The sequence below is a fragment of the Triticum aestivum genome, chromosome 3B, assembly GCF_018294505.1.
Source record: "Triticum aestivum cultivar Chinese Spring chromosome 3B, IWGSC CS RefSeq v2.1, whole genome shotgun sequence".
Lineage (NCBI taxonomy): Eukaryota > Viridiplantae > Streptophyta > Magnoliopsida > Poales > Poaceae > Triticum > Triticum aestivum.
The window spans coordinates 316,957,676-316,978,878 of NC_057801.1; positions in this window are offsets into that span (position 1 = coordinate 316,957,676).

Genomic DNA, 21,203 nt, shown 5'->3' on the forward strand with positions numbered 1-21,203 from the left:
AGTAGTAGATGCAGGCAAGAGTCGTTCTACTTGACACAGACGTGATGCCTATATTCATAATCATTGCCTTGGATATCATCATAAGTTTGCACTTTTCTACCAATTGCTCGACAATAATTTGTTTACCCACCGTATGTTTTCTTTCAAGACAGAAGCCTCTAGTGAAACCTATGCCCCTTGGCTCTATTTTCCATCATATATTTTCAGATCTATAAACCAAAAAACCCAAAAATACCTTGCTGCAATTCATTTATATTTACTTTAGTTTGCACTTTTATTTATCTTTCATACCCATCTCTATTAGATCTCACTCTTGTTCGAGACTGTGAATGGATTGACAACCCCTTTTTCGCGTTGAGTGAAAGGGTTTGTTAGTCTGTGTAGGTGCATAGGTTGGAGACTTGCTTGTGCCTCCTATTGCATTGATACCTTGGTTTTTAACTGAGGGAAATACTTATCTCTACTTTGCTGCATCACCCTTTCCTCTTCAAGGGAAAAATCAACGCAAGCTCAAGAAGTAGCAGGAAGAATTTCTGGCGCCATTGCCGGGGAAGTTCTACATCAAGCCTACCAAGTACCCACCATAAAATCTCATCTCTTGCATTACATTATTTGCAATTTGCCTCTCATTTTTTTGTCCCCCACTTCTAAAACATTTTCAGAAAATCACAAAATCATTTGCCTTTTTATTCGCCCTTCTTTCATTTGTCTTTTCGTTTGCTTTTTGTTTGCTCGTGTGCTAGATCGCTTGTTTTGCTATCATGGCTAGTCCTTCTACCATTGTTAGTACCCTTGAATTTGCAACGCTCAAAATAGATCTACTCGTAAGCAATCTACTATTGTTCTCTTTTGCAATTTTTATGTGGGTGTTACTACTTGGTATAGATATGTGTTAGATACCATTACAAGAGGTAATTTCTTGGGTAGCATACTTTGGATGCTTATAATGCTATGATAGATTTGGTAGGCTCACGACCACTCATGGTTAATGAAACAGTTTTAACTTTGGCACATGTGATGCAAAGGCTTGATATTTTTGAGAATAAACTTTCTACCGTAGAGCTTATTGAAAATCTGGATAAGAAGATCCACAACCATATTACTCAAATTGGGTCGAAGGTGGGAATGACTTTAAAGAATCTAAAGGAAAAGGAACCTATAGTTAATGACAAAATAGATCTAGGTTCTACTAGAATTTATAAGTTAGAAGACATTATTACCAACTTGGTTTCCGCTTTTGCCTCTGTTAAGACTACTCCAAATTTTCCTCCTACCAAACCTACCAAGTTTATTTATGTTCCATTACAGGAGGTAATTTCTTGGGTAGCCATACTTTGGATGCTTATAATGCTATGATATATTTGGTAGGCTCACGACAACTCATGGTTAATGAAACAGTTTTAACTTTGGCACATGGGATGCAAAGGCTTGATATTTTTTAGAAGAAACTTTCTACCGTAGAGCTTATTGAAAATCTGGATAAGAAGATCCACAACCATATTACTCAAATTGGGTCGAAGGTGGGAATGACTTTAAAGAATCTAAAGGAAAAGGAACCTACAGTTAATGAGAAAATAGATCTAGGTTCTACTAGAATTTATAAGTTAGAAGACATTATTACCAACTTGGGTTCCGCTTTTGCCTCTGTTAAGACTACTCCAACTTTTCCTCCTACCAAACCTACCAAGTTTATTTATGTTCCTACAAAAAAAGGTGAATCATCTAGTAAAGGAAACAAAGATCTTAAGATGATAAGTGTTTACCCTAACTTTTCCGATATCGTGAAAGAACCAATTGTTACAAGTGAATTTCTTGATTTCCTACGTAGGAGTGTGATTATCAATAAAACCAAAGAACTTCCTAGGAGACACAACAGTGAAATTGAAGAATTGCATACCAAAGATGACAATACCTAGATCTATGTTTTATGCCTAGCTATGGGCGTTAAACAATATCGCTTATTGCGAGGAAATCCTATTTTATTTTTATGTTTTTTGCTCTTGGTTCTGTTCTTCAATAAATAGACACTATTACCTCTGTAATAATTGCGTTTTGGTGTTAGTCTTTGATCCAAGTAAGACCTTTGGGATGATCTATGGTGATAGTTTATTTGATCTTGCTAAAAAACAGAAACTTTTGCGCCCAGTAACAGAATTGATCTGAGCAGCTAGAACGTGATAAATTCTTGAATGTTTTACACAAGATTGATATATGAATTTACCCTAATGTCCTAATTTTTCAGAATTTTTGGAGTTACAGAAGCATACAAAATTTCCAGATTACTACAGATTGTTCTGTTTTTGACAGATTCTGTTTTCTATGTGTTGTTTGCTTATTTTGATGAATCTACGGGTAGTATCAGGGGGTATGAACCATGGAAAAGTTGAAATACAGTAGATATTACACCAATATAAATTAACAATTAGTTCACAACAATACCTAAAGTGGTGATTTATTTTATTATACTAATGGATCTCACGAGTTTTCTATTGAGTTTTGTGTTGTGAAGTTTTCAAGTTTTGGGTAAAGATTTGATGGACAGCGGAATAAGGAGTGGCAAGAGCCTAAGCTTGGGGATGCCCAAGGCACCCCAAGGTAATATTCAAGGACAACCAAGCATCTAAGCTTGGGGATGCCCCGGATGGGATCCCCTCTTTCGTCTTCGTTCCATCGGTAAATTTACTTGAGGCTATATTTTTATTCACCACATGATATGTGTTTTGCTTGGAGCGTCTTGTATGATATGAGTCTTTGCTTTCTAGTTTGCCATAATCATCCTTTCTATACATACCTTTTGAGAGGGACACGCATGAATCGTGAATTTATTAGAATACTCTACGTGCTTCACTTATATCTTTTGAGCTAGGCAATTTTGCTCTAGCACTTCACTTATATCTTTTTAGAGCACGGCGGTGGTTTTATTTTATAGAAATTGTTGAACTCTGATGCTTCACTTATATTATTTTGAGAGTCTCTAAAAAGCATGGTAATTTTCTTAGGTTATAAATTTAGTCCTAATATTATGGGCATCCAAGAGGGATATAATAAAAACTTTCATATAAAGAGCATTGCATACTATGAGAAGTTTGATTCCTTGTATATTGTTTTGAGATATAAAGATGATGATATTAGAGTCATGCTAGTGAGTAATTGTGGATTGGTAGAAATACTTGTGTTAAATATTGTGATTCCCGTAGCATGCACGTATGGTGAACCGTTATGTGAAGAAGTCAGAGCATGATTTATTCTTTGATTGTCTTCCTTATGAGTGGCGGTCGGGGACGAGCGATGGTCTTTTCCTACCAATCTATCCCCCTTGGATCATCCGTGTAGTACTTTATTTTGATAGCTAATAAATTTTTGCAATAAGTATGTGAGTTCTTATGACTAATGTTAAGTCCATGGATTATACGCACTCTCACCCTTCCACCATTGCTAGCCTCTCTAGTACCACGCAATTCTCGCCGGTGCATTAAACCCACCATATACCTTCCTCAAAACAACCACCATACCTACCTATTATGGCATTTCCACAGCCATTCCGAGATATATTGCCATGACACTTCCATCGTTCCATTTTATTACGACACACACCATCATTGTCATATTGCTTTGCATGATCGTAATATAGCTAGCATGATGTTTTTATTGCTTGCCCATTTTTATGTCATTGCTATACTAGATCATTGCACATCCCGGTACACCGCCGAAGGCATTCATATAGAGTCATACTTTGTTCTAGTATCGAGTTGTAATTCTTGAGTTGTAAGTAAATAAAAGTGTGATGATCATCATTATTAGAGCATTGTCCCATGTGAGCAAAGGATGATGGAAGCTATGATTCCCTCACATTGGGATGAGTCTCCAGACTTTATAAAAAATAAAAGAGGCCAAAGAAGCCCAAATAAAATAAAACAGGCCAAAGAAGCCTAAACAAAAAATAGAGAAAATAAAAAAATGAGAGAAAAGGGAGAAGGGACAATGTTACTATCCTTTTTCCACACTTGTCCTTCAAAGTAGCACCATGTTCTTCATGGTAGAGAGTGTCCTATTTTGTCTTTTTCATATACTAGTGGGAAATTTTCATTATATAACTTGGATTGTATATTCCAATGCCGGGCTTCCTCAAATTGCCCTAGGTCTTCGTGAGCAAGCAAGTTGTATGCACACCCACTTAGTTTCTTTTTGAGCTTTCATACACTTTTAGCTCTAGTGCATCCATTGCATGGTAATCCCTACTCACTCACATTGATATCTATTGATGGCCATCTCCATAGCCCGTTAATACACCTAGTTGATGTGAGACTTTCTCCTTCTTTTTGTCTTCTCCACAACCACCATATTCTATTCCACCTATAGTGCTATATCCATGGCTCATGCTCATGTATTGCGTGCAAGTTGAAAAAGTTTGAGAACACCAAAGTATGAAACAATTGCTTGGCCTGTCATCGGGGTTGCGCATGATAAAATACTTTGTGTGATGAAGATGGAGCATAGCTAGACTATATGATTTTGTAGGGATAACTTTCTTTTTCCATGTTATTTTGAGAAGACACGATTGATTTATTAGTATGCTTGAAGTATTGTTGTGTCAATATTAAACTTTTGTTTTGAATGTTATGGATCTGAATATTCATGCCACAATAAACAAGATTACATGGATACGTTAACCTAGAACGAGTAGGAATTATATTATCATTCCACATCAAAAGTTCTATTTTTATCATTTATCAAAAGTTCTATTTTTATCATTTATCAAGTCGAGAACGAGTAGGAATTAAGCTTGAGGGTCCTTGATACGTCTCCAACGTATCTATAATTTTTGATTGTTCCATGCTATTATATTATCTGTTTTGGATGTTTTATATGCATTAATGTTCTATTTTATATTATTTTTGGGACTAACCTATTAACCTAGAGCCCAGTGCCAGTTTCTGTTTTCCTTGTTTTTGAGTTTTCAGAAAAGGAATATCAAAGGGAGTCCAAACGGAATAAAACTTTTGCGATGATTTTTCTTGGACCAGAAGACATCCGTAGGACTTGGAGAGGGTGTCAAAGGAGTCCCGAGGAGGCCACAAGCCCTCAGGGCGCACCCCTGGCTTGTGGACACCTCGAGAGTCCCCCAACCCTAATTCTTGCACTATAAATTCCCAAATATTCCCAAACCAATAGAAGCATCCACCAAAATACTTTTCCGCCGCCGTAAGCCTTTGTTCCGTGAGATCCCATCTTGGGGCCTTTTCTGGCAGCTTGCCGAAGGGGGATTCGATCATGGGCATCTACATCAACCTTGCTGCCCTTCCGATGAAGCATGAGTAGTTTATCACAGACCTATGGGTCCATAGCTCGTAGCTAGATGGCTTCTTCTCTCTCTTTGGTCTTCAATACAATGTTCTCCTCGAAGTTCTTAGAGTTATATCCGATGTAATATTCTTTTGTGGTGTGTTTCTCGAGATCCGATGAATTGTGCATTTATGATCAGATTATCTATGAATATAATTTGAGTCTTTTCTTAACTCTTTTATGCATGATTAAATATCTTTGTATTTCTCTTCGAATTATCAGTTTGGTTTGGCCAACTAGATTGGTTCTTCTTGCAATGGGAGAGGTGCTTAATTTTGGGTTCAATCTTGTGGTGTCCTCAACCAGAGACAAAGTAGGGTTAGCGAGGCATGTATTGTATTGTTTCCATCAAGGGTAAAAAGATGGGGCTTTCATCATATTGCTTGAGTTTATCCCTCTACATAATGTGATCTTAGTTAAGGCATTACTCCGTTCTTATGAACTTAATACTCTAGATGCTTGCTGGATAGCGGTCAGTGTGTGTAGTAATAGTAGTAGATACAGGCAGGAGTCGGTCTACTTGACACGGACGTGATGCCTATATTCATAATCATTGCCTAGAATATCATCATAACTTTCCACTTTTCTATCAATTGCTCGACAGTAATTTGTTTACCCATCGTATGTTTTCTTTCAAGAGAGAAGCCTCTAGTGAAACCTATGCCCCCCGGGTCTATTTTCCATCATATATTTTCAGATCTATAAACCAAAAAACCCAAAAATACCTTGCTGCAATTTATTTATATTTACTTTAGTTTGCTCTTTTATTTATCTTTTATACCTATCTCTATTAGATCTCACTCTTGGTCGAGACCGTGAAGGGATTGACAACCCTATTTTCGTGTTGAGTGCAAGTGTTTGTTAGTTTGTGCAGGTGCATAGATTGGAGACTTGCTTGTGCCTCCTACTAGATTGATACTTTGGTTCTTAACTGAGGGAAATACTTATCTCTACTTTGCTGCATCACCCTTTCCTCTTCAAGGGAAAAATCAATGCAAGCTCAAGAAGTAGCAATGAGAAAAGATCTATCTCTATCTTGAGCTAATCCTTTGCTAACCGTAATTGATCGAAGTGAAGTGATATATATAGCCTACGGGATGAGAGCTGTACATGGGTGGAAACCTGAGTGGTTGCGCACAAGAAGGGTCGGACGTCCGGTGGTTACCATATGTCTGGTCGCTCGCGGGGGTCCAGACGTCCGGAGGGAGCCGGGCTTCCGATGTTCCTTCTTTGGTCGGTTTGCGTCGGATTTCTGGACATAGTCGGTCATTCGGTGGCCAAAGGTGGTCGGACGTACGGCATGCGGCAGTCGTCCGGGCATTGTAGTGTGACTCGGCTGCGATTATTCTCGCTGTCTCGCGTGCGGGTTGCCGGACGTCCGTTGTCCATCGGACGTTCATTGCCTCTAGCTTCCTGGCAGCTTCTCATTTTCTTTTTGTGCTCCACTTCCTCGCCTTATTTCTTGTTGCTCCTATCTTCTCCATGGTCTTCCTCTTGGTTCTTGATCGTGCATAGCACATACATTTGAGGTAGTAGCCATGTCTCACATGCGAAAAGTGGAGGTTCAGAGAGGAGTGAGTTAACCTTGGATTCGATAGCCCTTGCATGAGCTCTTGTCATCGGTCCAATCGGTGTCTCAGGTGATGATGTCATGACCGTAGGATGCTCTGCATCACCTTTGCCCCCGTTGTCTATCATGAGTCCATTCGTATCTTGCTTGCATATGCATATCATCATGATTTTACATTATATCAAATGGATGTGAAAAGTCCATTTCTTAATGGTCCTCTTAAGGAGTTGGTGTATTTCAAGCAACCTCCTGGTTTCAAAGATCCCAATCACCCCTCTGACATTTATGAACTCCATAAGGCGCTCTATGGACTTAAAAAAGCACCTCATGCTTGGTATGATCACCTTGGGGTTCCAGATCGGGTTAATAGATTCCACTATCTTCATGAAGAGGGTAAAAGGAGAATTTTGTTTGTGCCAAATATATGTTGATGTATTATTTCTAGTTCCACTAACCATGCTATTAACGTTGAGTTTGATAATCTTATGACCAAGGAATTTTCTATGAGCATGATGGGAGAGTTGAAGTTCTTCCTCGGATTTCATGTGAAGCAATTGAGAGGAGGAACCTTCGTAAACCAAGCACTTTCTATTCAAGACAAGCTCAAGAGGTTCAAAATGGAAGATATCAAGCCCACTAAGACACCAATGCCCACCAATGGCCAACTTAATCTTGATCCCAATGGTAGATCAAAAGGTATACCGCTCCATGATCGGTTATTTGCTTTACCTTTGTGCATCTAGACCGAATATTATGTTGAGTGTATGTATGTCTACAAGATTTCAATCTGCTCCCAAGGAGAGCCATTTTTTGGCAGTGAAAGGAATCCTTCGATATTTAGTTCATACCCCACACTTGGGCCTTTGGTATCCCAAAGGATCAAATTCAAGTTAATGGGATATTCGATTCGGATTGGGCCAGAGACAAGGTAGACCATCAGTCCATTTCTGGCTCATGTCAATTCCAAAGGAGGTTTTTGGTAAGTTGGTCATCAAAGAAGCAAAATTGTGTATCTCTTCCAACTGCTGAAGCCAGGTACATTGCCACTGGAAGTTGTTGTGCTTAATTATTATGGATGAGGCAAACTTTGACGGATTATGGTGTCAAATGTGACAAAGTGCCTCTTTTGTGTCACAATGAAAGTGCAATCAAGATCGCCGACAATCCCGTGCAACATAGCAAAACCAAGCATATGAATATCCATCGTCATTTTATTCGAGGTCATGTGGCAAAAGGAGACATTGAGATATTCCATTTCAAGACCGAGAAGCAACTTGCCGGTATTTTGACCAAGTCACTTGACGAAGCAAGATTCCACAAGTTAAGGCATGAGCTAAATATCATGGATATATGTAACTTAAATTGAGATTCTTGCAAACACACACATACTCAACTAGTATCTTGTTTTAGATGTAGGCACCTGTGTAGGGGGAGTGATAAAGGCAAAGGTGTCCCGTCTTCCGATGAGATGGTGGCTACCACTTTGGTGGAAGTCGACTTTGACGATCTGACTACAAACATGCGAGGACGCCGTGCCTTAGCAATCGCTAAACCAACTCTGAGAGGTTGTTGACCATGCCGGAGCACGATCAACCTGACCACAAAGGTCTACTTCTTGCAAGCAAACGAAGAACAAGAAAGAAACTAAGATTGTAATCTGGATATTGCAAATAAAAGAGGAAAGCTTTATTAATGAAGGTGGGGTTCTGTGACGTCTTGGTCTGGTCGTTGAACACGAATGAAGTACGCGAAGTTGCAGCTATGGCAAAATTTTAATCTAAACAAAACCCAAAGTCTAAACGGTGCCCTAAGGGTTGTATATGTGGAGGAGGGGGGGATTTCGTGGCCCTTGGGGGAGGGGTCCAAAACCAACCCTATCTCTTGTTTCCCCACACATATGGACTCTAAAAATAGCCTATACTTATGTATTTTGAAATTTCATGGGCCTGACCCAATAATAAGGTGACGCGGCACCTAGAATAGCCTCTGGACGAAATTTATGAAGTGGCATCTTGTATATTTCGTCCAAGGCTCCATGCACTCATTATGGTGGCTTCAAAGTCCTGAAATCATCACTTGTACTCCGTTCTTGTTTCCCTTGCGCATGCCATCATCTCCATGCTTGTTCTTGCTCCAACATTCATCCTTCTCCAAGCTAGGCCCTTCATTTGTAAGCAAAACAAATGTATCCAATTTAGGCAGCATCATATTCTCATGAACATTAGAATCATTACCAAGAAACGAAAGTACCTGGTAATTCAATTGGCGTGCGCGAACTCTAGTAATTGGTCCAGTATGTATAGTAGCAGGGACTGTGGGTGTAACAATGGTATTGATGTCCTCATCGTCCTCCTATTCTTGAAATGAAGTCGTCCTCGAAGGAAGCTCATCTTCCTCACCAAAATAAGGCTTCAAATCTGCAATGTCAAAAGTGGGACTAACCCCAAAGTCTGCAGGCAGCTCAAGTTTATATGCATTATCATTTATTTTCTCCAACACCTTAAAAGGACCATCAGCACGTGGCATTAACTTTCATTTGCGCAAATTAGGAAATCCATCCTTACGCAAATGTAACCAAACAAGATCTCCAGGTGCAAACACAACATGTTTTCTACCCTTATCTCCAGCAAGTTTATATTTAGCATTCATACGCTCAATGTTTTCCGTAGTTAACTCTTGCATTTTTAAGATCAATTCATCATGTTGTTTAGCATCAAGATTAACCATCTCTGAAGATGGAAGAGGCAACAAATCAATAGGTGCATGAGGTAGGAAACCATACACAATTGCAAAAGGGCACATCTTAGTAGTAGAATTCAATGAACGATTATAAGCAAATTCAATATGAGGCAAGCATTCCTCCCACATTTTCTAATTATTCTTCAAAACAGCCCTAAGCATAGTAGACAATGTTCTATTGACTACTTCAGTTTGTCCATCAGTTTGGGGGTGACAAGTAGTACTAAAAAGTAGTTTAGTCCCCAACTTAGCCCATAAACATCTCCAAAACTGGCTAAGAAATTTAGTATCGCGATCTGAAACAATATTATTTGGCACATCATGCAAGCGAATAATTTCACGAAAGAACAAATCAGCAACATTAACAACATCATCGCTTTTATGACATGGTATAAATGTGCCATTTTTGAGAATCTATCCACAACAACAAATATGCTATCCTTCCCCTTCTTTGTTCGAGGTAAACCTAAAACAAAGTCCCTAGATATATCCTCCCAAGGAACACTAGGTACAGGAAAAGGCATATATAAACCATGAGGATTGAGTCGTGACTGAGCTTTTTGACATGTAGTGCAGTGAGCAATAAAACGCTCAACATCCCGTCTCATCTTTAGCCAAAAGAATTGTGTAGCAAGTACGTCCTCCGTCTTCTTCATGCCAAAGTATCCCATTAATCCTCCTCCATGCACCTCCTCTAATCACAAAAGACGAACAGAGCTAGCTGGATGCATAGCTTGTTAGCACGGAACACAAATCTATCATTAATGACGAAATTGTTCCACATTCTTCCTTCTTTACAATTCTGCATTACATCTTTAAAATCAGCATCATGCACATATTGATCTTTGATGGTCTCCAAACCAAATATTTTGAAGTCAAGTTATGAAAGCATAGTATAGCGACGAGACAATGCATCAGCAATAACATTTTCTTTACCCTTCTTGTGTTTTAATGAATTCAACCCATTTAGCATGTCTACGATTCAGTTTAGCTTGACTTTTAACATGTTTCAAAGATTCATGATCAGAATGTATAACAAATTCTTTGGGCCATAAATAATGTTGCCATGTTTCTAAAGTCCGAACAAGAGAATATAATTATTTATCATAAGTAGAATAATTCAGACTAGGCCCACTCAATTTTTCAGAAAAGTATGCAACAGGTTTGCCATCTTGCAATAACACACCTCTTAATCCAATTCCACTAGCATCACATTCAAGCTCAAAAGTCTTATTAAAATCAGGAAGTTGGAGTAAAGGAGCATGTGTCAACTTATCTTTTAATACTGTGACCGCTCCAGCTCACGACGAACTGGTCGGCGCGGTCGAGGAAGAGCTGGAGCGACGGTGGGTCGGAGCTAGATCGATGCAGCGAATCCGGGGCGAGCGAGCACTCGGGGCTCGGTCTGCTCGATGGAGTGCACGACAGTGGAGCTCCTAGACACGGTGGGGTGACGAGGAGGCGATGGTGGTTGCGGCCACGTCGATGGCGCAGGCGCGGCTGCATCAGCCATGGCGGGGGAGAGCGAGGGAGAGGAGCGGGGGGAATGAGGTGTCGGGGAGGTCGGGGCGACACCGAGGTGGCCTACGCGGTGTCGAAGCGGCACCCAGGTGAGGCAGGTGAGCAGGGTGGAGGCATGGCGGGCTCATGCGCGCGGGCACGTAGCTCCCTGCCTGCCTGGCGGAAGCTAGCAGGTGACTAACACGGGCCAACACAGTGCTGGGCCGGCCAGTGGGCTGCCATGTGGGCAGCGCAGGTAAGCCCCATTTTTCCCTTTTCTTACTATTTTTCTTTAATTCTGTAACTGTTGGGCTTTATTAAAAATATCAAAGCACTTTCAAAAATCATGAAACTGCTTGAGGGCAATGTTTGGAATATTGCCAACAACCATCGTTTCATTTCATGATTATTTGGACATTTAAAATAATTTATAGAATTTAAATGCCCAAATGGAAATAACATATGATTTAGTTCAGTGATCGAAGTTGACCTAGAAAAATGTGAACCATTTTTGGCAGAGGTTCTAGACCAAGACAAAAATGATGAACATTTTTGAAGGGCATTTCAGGTTCATTGAAAAATATTTTAGTAAACCCTAGTTGGTTTAAGTGGTGCTGGTGTTTCTGCCATACCCATTTCAAGTTTCTGAAAAATTTAAACATGATGCATTCACTCTAGTGCAAGCACTGACTAGGGTTGTGACAGCAAGTATATCCTCCGTCTTCTTCATGCCAAAGTGTCCCATTAATCCTCCTCCATGCGCCTCCTTCAACAAAAAAATACGAATGGGGCTAGCTGGAATGCATAGCTTGTTAGCACAAAACACAAATCCATCGTTAACGAGGAACTTGTTCCATGTTCTCCCTTCTTTACAATTCTGCAATACATCTTTAAATTCAGCATCATGCACATATTGATCTTTGATGGTCTCCTAAATATTTTAAAGTCAAGTTGTGAAAGCATAGTATAACGACGAAACAATGTATCAACAATAACATTTTCCTTACCCTTCTTGTGTTTAATGACATAAGGAAAGGTCTCTATGAATTCAACCCATTTAGCATGTCTACGATTCAGTTTGGCTTGACTTTTAATATGTTTCAAAGATTCATGATCAGAATGGATAACAAATTCCTTAGGCCATAAATAATGTTGCCATGTTTCTAAAGTCCGAACAAGAGCATATAATTCTTTATCATAAGTAGAATAGTTCAGACAAGGCCCACTCAATTTTTCAGAAAAGTATGCAATAGGTTTTCCATCTTGTATCACACACCTCCTAATCCAATTCCACTAGCATCACATTCAAGCTGAAAAGTCTTATTAAAATCAGGAGGTTGGAGTAAAGGAGCATGTGTCAACTTATCTTTCAACACCATGAAGGCTTCTTCCTATGCGGTACCCCAAAGAAAAGTGTGACAGCCTGGATTTGCTTTCTCTCTTTTGCCGGACTTCCTGTTGCCTTTGCTTTGGATGTGGAGTTTTGAATCAATTCAAATGGACTTGAACACTTGGGCCTACCCTTGATTTTCAGCCAAGTGACCCATCCACCCCTAGCTCAACTTTCTTTCTCTGAAAAACTCCAAAAATAACCCAAGGAATATATTTCATAAAAGAAAAATATTCATTTTCTTCCCTGAAAATCACTTCAGAGAGGTATGCTCCAAAGCAACCCTCTTTTTTATTGCTCCTAAAATCCTGAGAAAATTCAAAAATATTCTTTGAACCCTAGGGCACCTCCCTGAGCAAAAAAAATTGCATAACTTTTTGGAATAGTTTTGCTACGGAAAATCATTTCTGTTCTGGACAAATTAGCCACTTTACACAGCAAGTATGATTTTCCTTGATCCATTGGGGCTGATCTTTTCTGAGCTTCATTACCTTCCTAAGAGAGTGCTAAACCCCACAGCCCAGCCCCTAATTTTTACTAGATCTCTCACAGTTAACCTCACAAGTTTCTATCCAAAAACTTGCCAGGAAGAAGCCCACTCGCACAGCTCACCTGTGACCCATCCAAACACATAGAGCGACCAAAACCATTAAGGACTACATGCCAGACATGAAGTTTGCGCTTAGCTCGGCCTGAGGTAACAATTCACGCGGTGACCGCATTCGTCCAGGGGTGTTGGCATGCAGCCAACGAGCTCTGCGACGCGCCCGCGCCTCTGTTGAGCGCGTGCTCGCTTCCCCGGCCACTGCATCTTGCCAAACCGCGCCACCATCCTCGTCTCCACCCCCTTAAATCCGCCCTGGCGCTCGCCGACGCTGGAGCTTGCTGTAGTGAGCATGAACATGGCACGGCCAAGCCAACAGTGCGCCCGTGCCACTATGCTCGTCGCGTTCCTGGCTCATGTGCTCGTCCCTGCTCGCCCATAGTTCCCGCGTGAGCCATGGCGTCTTCTCCCCCTCTCACTGACGCCATTCGTCGCCGGGCGCCCTTCCAGAGAACTCCGACGAGCCCTCGATCCCTGCCTTGTCCTCGCCTATCAATAGACCCCTCACGAGCTCATTTCTCCTCACCACCGCACTCACACAACCCCCACGACACCGTAGGTAGCCGCAGCCCCGCCGGGCAGGCCTCTGTCCAACGTCCCCAACTCGAGCTCGCCGGCGATCCCCTTCCTCTGCCCCTCCCTCTCCAGAGCCGCTCAAACTCAACTGACTTCTCCGTTGTGCATCTGGTGCGTGCTGGTGCTGTTGGAGTTGCTGGACCGGCCCTGCCTCACAGGAATCACCAACTCCAACAAGCTCAGGCCGCTGCCACCGCTGGAGACGACCGCGCTGACCTCGTCTGACCACCGATAGTCATGCCACGGGTACGTGCAGGTGTGCCAGAACCACCACTACCCATTCCCCCCTCTCAAATCAGTAGCCAGCCCTGCTCGCCGAAGAGAGCTCCGGCGACTCGCCGACCTCCTCTATTTCCCTCTCTCTCTCTTCCAAACTGACAACGGGGGCCCACTGTCAGCCACTCAACCACGCCCGAAGCGGTATAAGTGGTGGCGCCCCGCGGGATTACGACTTCGACGTCACCCCCTGGTTTTCTTTTATTTCAAATTTAAATCAAATTTTGACCAGAACTTTGACTATCTGTAACTCCTAAACCACAAGTCCAAATGAGTTGATTCTTTTTGCATTGTGTTCTTACTTGAAAGCCTTAGCAGCACACCCAAGCTGAGATTTTTCTCTACTGTCTAGATTTTCTGGTAATTTTCAGAAGTGTTTTTGATATTTTCTTTGTCTCATTTGAATTATTTTCAAAGGAGAAGCTTGCCTCGAAGGCATCCATGAGGAGTGTGAAGCTCCTCTAAACTAAGGCAAGCCACACAAGCATTTTCATGGTGTCTTTGCAATATCCCTAATTTTTCCAACTTGAATATATGATGTTTCTTGCATATAGTTATTAAATGAACAATACCTATGTTAGTTATTGTGTCATGAGCAAGATGCTTAGTTTATAGAAGTAAGTGCTTGAACTAAGTGAGATATAGCATAAGTAGATTGACTATGTGGCCTTGTTATGACTATGGTATGATGAGCATCGGTATTATTTTCATATATGCATGATGAGTTTCATATGGCAAATACTAAACTAAAATGATGAGTACAAATAACCAGTGAAAAAGACTCAGCAAAGTTTAGTGATGATTGGTGCAAGTAGAACTTTTTGATGAGTTGATCTGTTATTTTCAAGTTATATGAGATGCATGTCATATGGTTGCATGAGCATGGCATATGGTGACTCGAGCATTTTATTTCAAGTTAAACCTGATGTTAATTGAACTTGAACATAAAGCTGATCGGGTCATGGTGCCACTGAATCGGGCTGACCAGTGCAACCACATTTGCCTTTTATGGGAAGGTCATTAGTCTGTCTGTTGTCATGCCTCTTGTCGGTGCCTTCAACGAGGGAAGGTTATGAACCTTTGCTTGATGCCTCGGTACTTTTGTCACACCCTAGCTAGCTCATGCATTAGAGTGTTGCATCATGTCTATTTCATTCATCAGAAACTTGAAATGGGGATGACAGAACCCCCAGCACCCCCCTGAAACCAACTAGGGTTTACTAAAAATATTTTCAACGAACCTGAAATGCCCTTCTAAAATGTTCATCACCTCTGCCTTGGTCCTAAACCACTGCCAAAAGTGATGCACAAATTTCTAGGTCATCCTAAGGTCACTGGATTAAATCATTAGTTATTTGAGTTTGGGAATTTAAATTATATAAAATATTTCAAATGCTCAAATAATCCCAAACTAAAATGTTCCATGCTGGATATATTCCAAATAGTGGGCATGTGCAGTTTGGTGATTTTTGGAGATGCCTAAGTATTTTAAATAATTCAACAAACCTACAGCAATAAAAATAAAACAGAAACAAATGAAAAACTCACCTGCCTGGCCGAACCCACGCCCCGGCCCACCTGGCAGCCCAGCACTGTGTTGGCCCGTGCCAACCAGCTGCTTCGTCCCCGCCAGGCAGGCAGGGAGGTGACGCTGACGACCGCGAGCTCGCCACGGCGCCACCTGCTTGCCGCTTCACCACGGGACGGGCTGGACGACCTCCACATCGCGCCCCAAACCCCCTCGACGCGTCCACTCTCCCCTGCCTCTCTCCCTCGCTCCCCTCCGCCATGGCCGACGCAGCCGTCGCCGTCCCGCTACCGTAGCCACGCCAACCATCGTCACTGCACCGCCCGACCATGTCTACAAGCTCCGCCACCATCCTCTCCATTCTCTCTCTCGATCCCCGAGCACTCGCATGCTCTACACAGCCTCCATAGACCCCGTCTTCGTCGACCATCGCCGGAGATCCCCTTCGCCGTCACTGTCGCAGCAGGCCGTCCCCGACCTCGCCGTCAGCTCCATCGCAACCGACGTGAGCCTAGCTACCTCTCCATCCTCTCCGTTCTCTCTCTCGAGCCCCGTAGCAAATACACGTAGCGAATACACGTAGCTCACCCGCACGTGCCGCCGCGGAGCTTGTCGCCGACGAGGCTCCGGCCACTCAACGGCCGCGCCACCTTGTCCACTAACCCTACCGCACCCCCAGGAGCTCAATGCACCACTCCACGTGCCTCGCCGCGCCTCCTAGCAATGAGCCCGAGCTCACCCGAGCTCCGGCAGCCGCCAAGGTCATCGCCGGCACCGTTTCCAGCGACCTCGCCAACCACCACCACCACTGGACGCAGCTCACTCCCCGCGTCACGTAGATGTGCTCCGCCGTCGTTTTGGTCGCCGGAGCATGAAACCCGCACTGCAGCGCCGCGTCTGGCCTCGCCGGCGGCTAAACACCGGCGAGTTTGACCCCGCTGACCCCGTTTGACCATGGGTGGGCCCAGTTTGACCCCCCCTGGGGTCAATGACAGGTGGGGCCCAGCCGGCTAACTAATCCAGGGTTAGTACTAATCTAAATTAGTTAAACTAATGACACTAACACGCGGGACCCACTGTCAGGCTTAACTTGGACCGTCCCGTTGACCACTGATGTCACCCTGACGTAATGCTGACATAGTAATTTATTGACTGGAATTATTCTTATACAGGAAATTCCAGAAAATGCCACAAACTTCAAAAAATCATAGAAAATAATCTATAGCTCCAAATGCAAAGTGTTATATATGAAAAATGATCAGAAAAATCCAATCTATCCATCTGTACTGGTTTCATGCATGTTTAAACAAGTTAACATGTTGTTTAGTGCAGAACAAGATAAAGCACTATTAATGGCCATGCATGAGCTTGAAACTTGAATCTTTGATTCAAAATGGTTCAAATCCATCTGGTCTTAGTTGCATTAGCCCAATACACTTATTTTGCCATGTCTCATGCATGCATCATATTGTTGCATATTGTTTGGTGATGATTGTGTATCGGTGCTCTCTGCGGCAGGTTCTGCCCCCGAGGAGTATCACGAATACCCTAACGAAGAACAATAAAAGTCCATGGACCCGCAAGGCAAGCAACCAACCATTTGATCATATCGATACAATCCCATGTTCTCGCATCTGCTCTCTTTTACTGCATTAAGACAACGCGATTCAAACTGTTGTGTGCTACGGTAGTTGAACCCATTTCCTCTGCATGACCTGTCATTGCCACAGTAACTAGATGAAACCCACTAGCATGTGTAGGAGTTGATTGAGACATATGTATGTGTTGTTCCTACCTTGCTATTCCTGCTATGCTTAGAGTCGTGTCAGGTCTGGTTCATCTGGGTGATGGGCTAGAGTGAAATGATCATGTCGATAACGAGGGTGATGTGTTGAACACGATTTGGTAAAGGTATCGATGAGAGGCCATGTAGGAGTACATGGTGGGTTGTTTCATTGAAGCCGACCTTAAGCACTGAGATTTGTATGTGTGATTTAAGATTCAGCTACTACCATAAATTGGGCCCTGAAATATGACCTCGCTCGACTTCTTATCCACCCTAGTCCTCTGTCCAGGAGTTGCAAGTAGTTTCTGGTGTTTGTAGCTTACTAGAGGCCGTGGGCAGCGCTGACCCGCGGGGTGGGATGTGATGCGGTAGGTACGTGGCACGGTGTACCGGATACCCGTTAGGAATCCCGGGAACCCTGCACACATCGTTCGGGGCCGTATGTGGAAACCTCGTTCGGACTCCCTACGGATGGAACCTGGATAGGCGATAAACCTGGACTAGAGACTTAGGTGTTTAGGAAGGTCGTGGTCTACACCCACGTCAGCTTGAAGTCTGCCGAGCACATGTCGTGTGCAGATGCTAAGTGGTGGCAACATGTATGAAGAAGTACACCCCTGCAGGGTTAACATCATCTATTCGAATAGCCGCGTCCACGGTAATGGACTAATTGGTTGCCTATACAGTTCATAGACAAGTAAATGGAAACTACTAAAAGCCTCAAGATAAGCGTGAGTGCCGAGGATGGCTCTTCCGTAGGATGACGGAGGTGGACCCTCGGTGGTGTATTGAAGTGGTGAGTAGTGGACTCAAGTGCGCAAAACCATTTCAAGTTGGAGTCTCATAAGATAGCTTAGCCAAGAGTCAAAGCTGGCTTGCTGCAATAACCCCACCAACCTTCTTGATAATGTGCATGTATGTAGGATCTGATGTAAGTCTTGCTGAGTACCTCTGTACTCATGTTGCTTAATTTATGTTTAGACGCTGCAACCCCTTCTGATGGGTTCTTCATAGACGTTGATGTTGATGAGTAGGCTGAAGCCAAGGTGGTGATCCTGAGCTCACGAAGGACCTTGTAGTATAGTCAGGCTTACCCAAGCCTCTTTTATTTTACTAGATGTCTGTACTCAGACAAGTTACTTCCGTTGTTGGCTTGTATGTTTGTATGACTTGAATGATGGGTCGTGTGACCCGTACTTGTGTGTATGATATGTATGGCTCTCTGAGCCTTTAAATAAAGTACTTGTGTTGTAGAGTCATGTTGTGATGCCTTGTTGTATTTGCACATATCGAGCATATTGTGTGTATGATTGAAATGCTTGGTATGTGTGGGATCTGACTATCTAGTTGTTTATCCTTAGTAGCCTCTCTTACCGGGAAATGTCTCCTAGTGCTTCCACTGAGCCATGGTAGCTTGCTACTGCTGCGGAACACTTAGGCTGGCCGGCATGTGTCCTTGTTCGTTCCCGTGTCTGTCCCTTCGGGGAAATGTCACGCGATGAACACCTAAGTCCTGTTAGCCCGCTACAGCCCGGTTTACTGGAGTCCTGCTAGCCCAGTGCTACAGCCCAGATTCACTCGCTGATGACCGACACGTTCGATGTTGGGTCATGGATGCCTGTCCCTGTAAGTTTGTGCCACTTTGGGTTTACGACTAACCATGTCAGCCCGGGCTCCTTATCATATGGATGCTAGCGACACTATCATATACGTGTGCCAAAAGGCGCAAACGGTCCCGGGCAGAGGTAAGGCGACACCCATGGGAATACCGTGCGTGAGGCCGCAAAGTGATATGAGGTGTTACATGCTAGATCGATGTGGCATTGAGTCGGGGTCATGACAGCGTTGGCATCAGAGCCGGACTGCCTGTAGCTTCTCCAAGCCAAACTGGTCGATGTTGAGTCTAGAAATGCTTTAGTTATATGTAGGGGAATTGATTGTAGGATGGAACGTAAGGCTCTTTTTACTCCTTTACCTCATGGCTTTCTGATCTGAGTCAGTCTATTCTTCCACTGGGGGTTAAGGATTAGGATCTCTTCTCTCTATCAGGTTCACGTGTTACTAATCAGTAGTACCTTATAGGTTTGATGGTTACAAGCCTAGTTCAGTTCTACTACCCCGTTATGTTGCTAAGTTGGACCCAGAATCTTGATATGATGTTGTTGATTGTATATGCAATCCTTTACAAAATGTCTTAAAATCTTTTTTGAGCATTTACAGCCGTTATGCTGTCCAATTTCTGCCAGAAATTCTAATGCCTTTGCATTATATCGTGTTTCAAATGGCCTCCCACACCCAGAATCAAGTTGTTCGTCTGACTCAATGTCTCGATGTACCTGGCCATACTGCTATGTTGGTCCGTGTAATGACCGAGGCTGGATACCAATGGTATCCCGAGTACACCATTGAGGAGCAGTATAGAGACTTCAATCAAAGCCAATACCTCTGCACCGTCAGGATATTTCGTTGCTATCCTGGATCCACTGAACCCCTCCATTGCTCATATGGAATTGGGGTTACCATCGAGATGTCTGTGCAAGACACTGCATACTCAATGATGACTATTATACGGGCCAGGACTTCCTTGCTTCGGAACACTGACTTCCGCTATATGCCTATGTCACTTCCCGGGGCAGAAGGTTACTTCACATCTATTTACACCGACTCTTCTCATGAGGATTCGCTGCTCCACACTACCACACAGGTGCTTGAGGACAAAGACCATGAAAATTGTGACTTGCGATTGGAGCTTTTCAACTCCCGGTCTGATCACTGGGCCACCTTGACACGGTTTGCACCTACTGTGCAGGCAGGGTATATGGATATGCGGGATCTGTACCCCGTGCGGTCTACTCTACCGGACCATATGGATTGGCGTGATGTAGGGGGCATCACTCCTCCCCGTGGACCTCTTCTGCCGCCGTTTGATGGACCCAGGACACATCCGAGTCCTTATGGACCGCAGGCTCCACAGGATCGTCTGTTTCCAGATGATCACGCTCAGCTCCCAGGACATAAGGGCAACTTCTATGAGGATTACTACAGAAATGCCTGAGCTGATAGTAGCACCACTAGTATTGTAACAGTTATATCATCCACCGTCTTGCGTGACTCATGGGATATGACTTAGTGTGTACCGCTTTTCGGAGGTGTAGAAAAATAATGTATAGGAGCTTGGGATGCCTCTGATGAGATGTAATCTTCCTATCACCGTAGTTGTACTCTGTTTGGTCTTGTACTAAACCTTGTATGGTGTGTATGACAATGGAATAAATGTAGCAGTTTCTGTATTTACCATGTCATACGGATGATCATCTTGCATTCCGAGTTATCCATTACATTCTATATTTCTATGTCAGAATCTTATCATTCTGGACTAAACCATTGTCTTGTTTTCTTAGGATGGTCAACACCCGCAACAACTCTGCTCCCCCGGAGCAGGCCGAAGGCAGTAGAGCTGGGGATGCTAACCTGCCTCACCCTCCTTCTCTGGCTGAGGTTATGTTGGAGGCTGAGAGAAACAAGCGGGAGACCAACCGTTTGTTGGAGCGCATCGAATAGAACACAACTCTGCATCAGAGGAATAACTTGGTGTCGCTCAGTGATTTCATCAAGTTACATCCACCCACCTTCCATCACTCCATCGAGCCCCTCGACACCAATGACTGGCTTCGCAGTATTACTCACAAGCTACGTTCTGCACTCATAGCTGAGGCTGATAAAGTCACTTTTGCTGCCTATCATCTTGAAGGCCCCGCCAGTCTCTGGTGGGAGAATTATGAAGCCATGCGCCCAGCTCGCCATGTCACTACTTGGGCAGAATTTAGTGAGGCTTTCCGCGAACATCACATTTCGGAGGGTCTTATGGACCATAAGCGTGAGGAGTTCTGC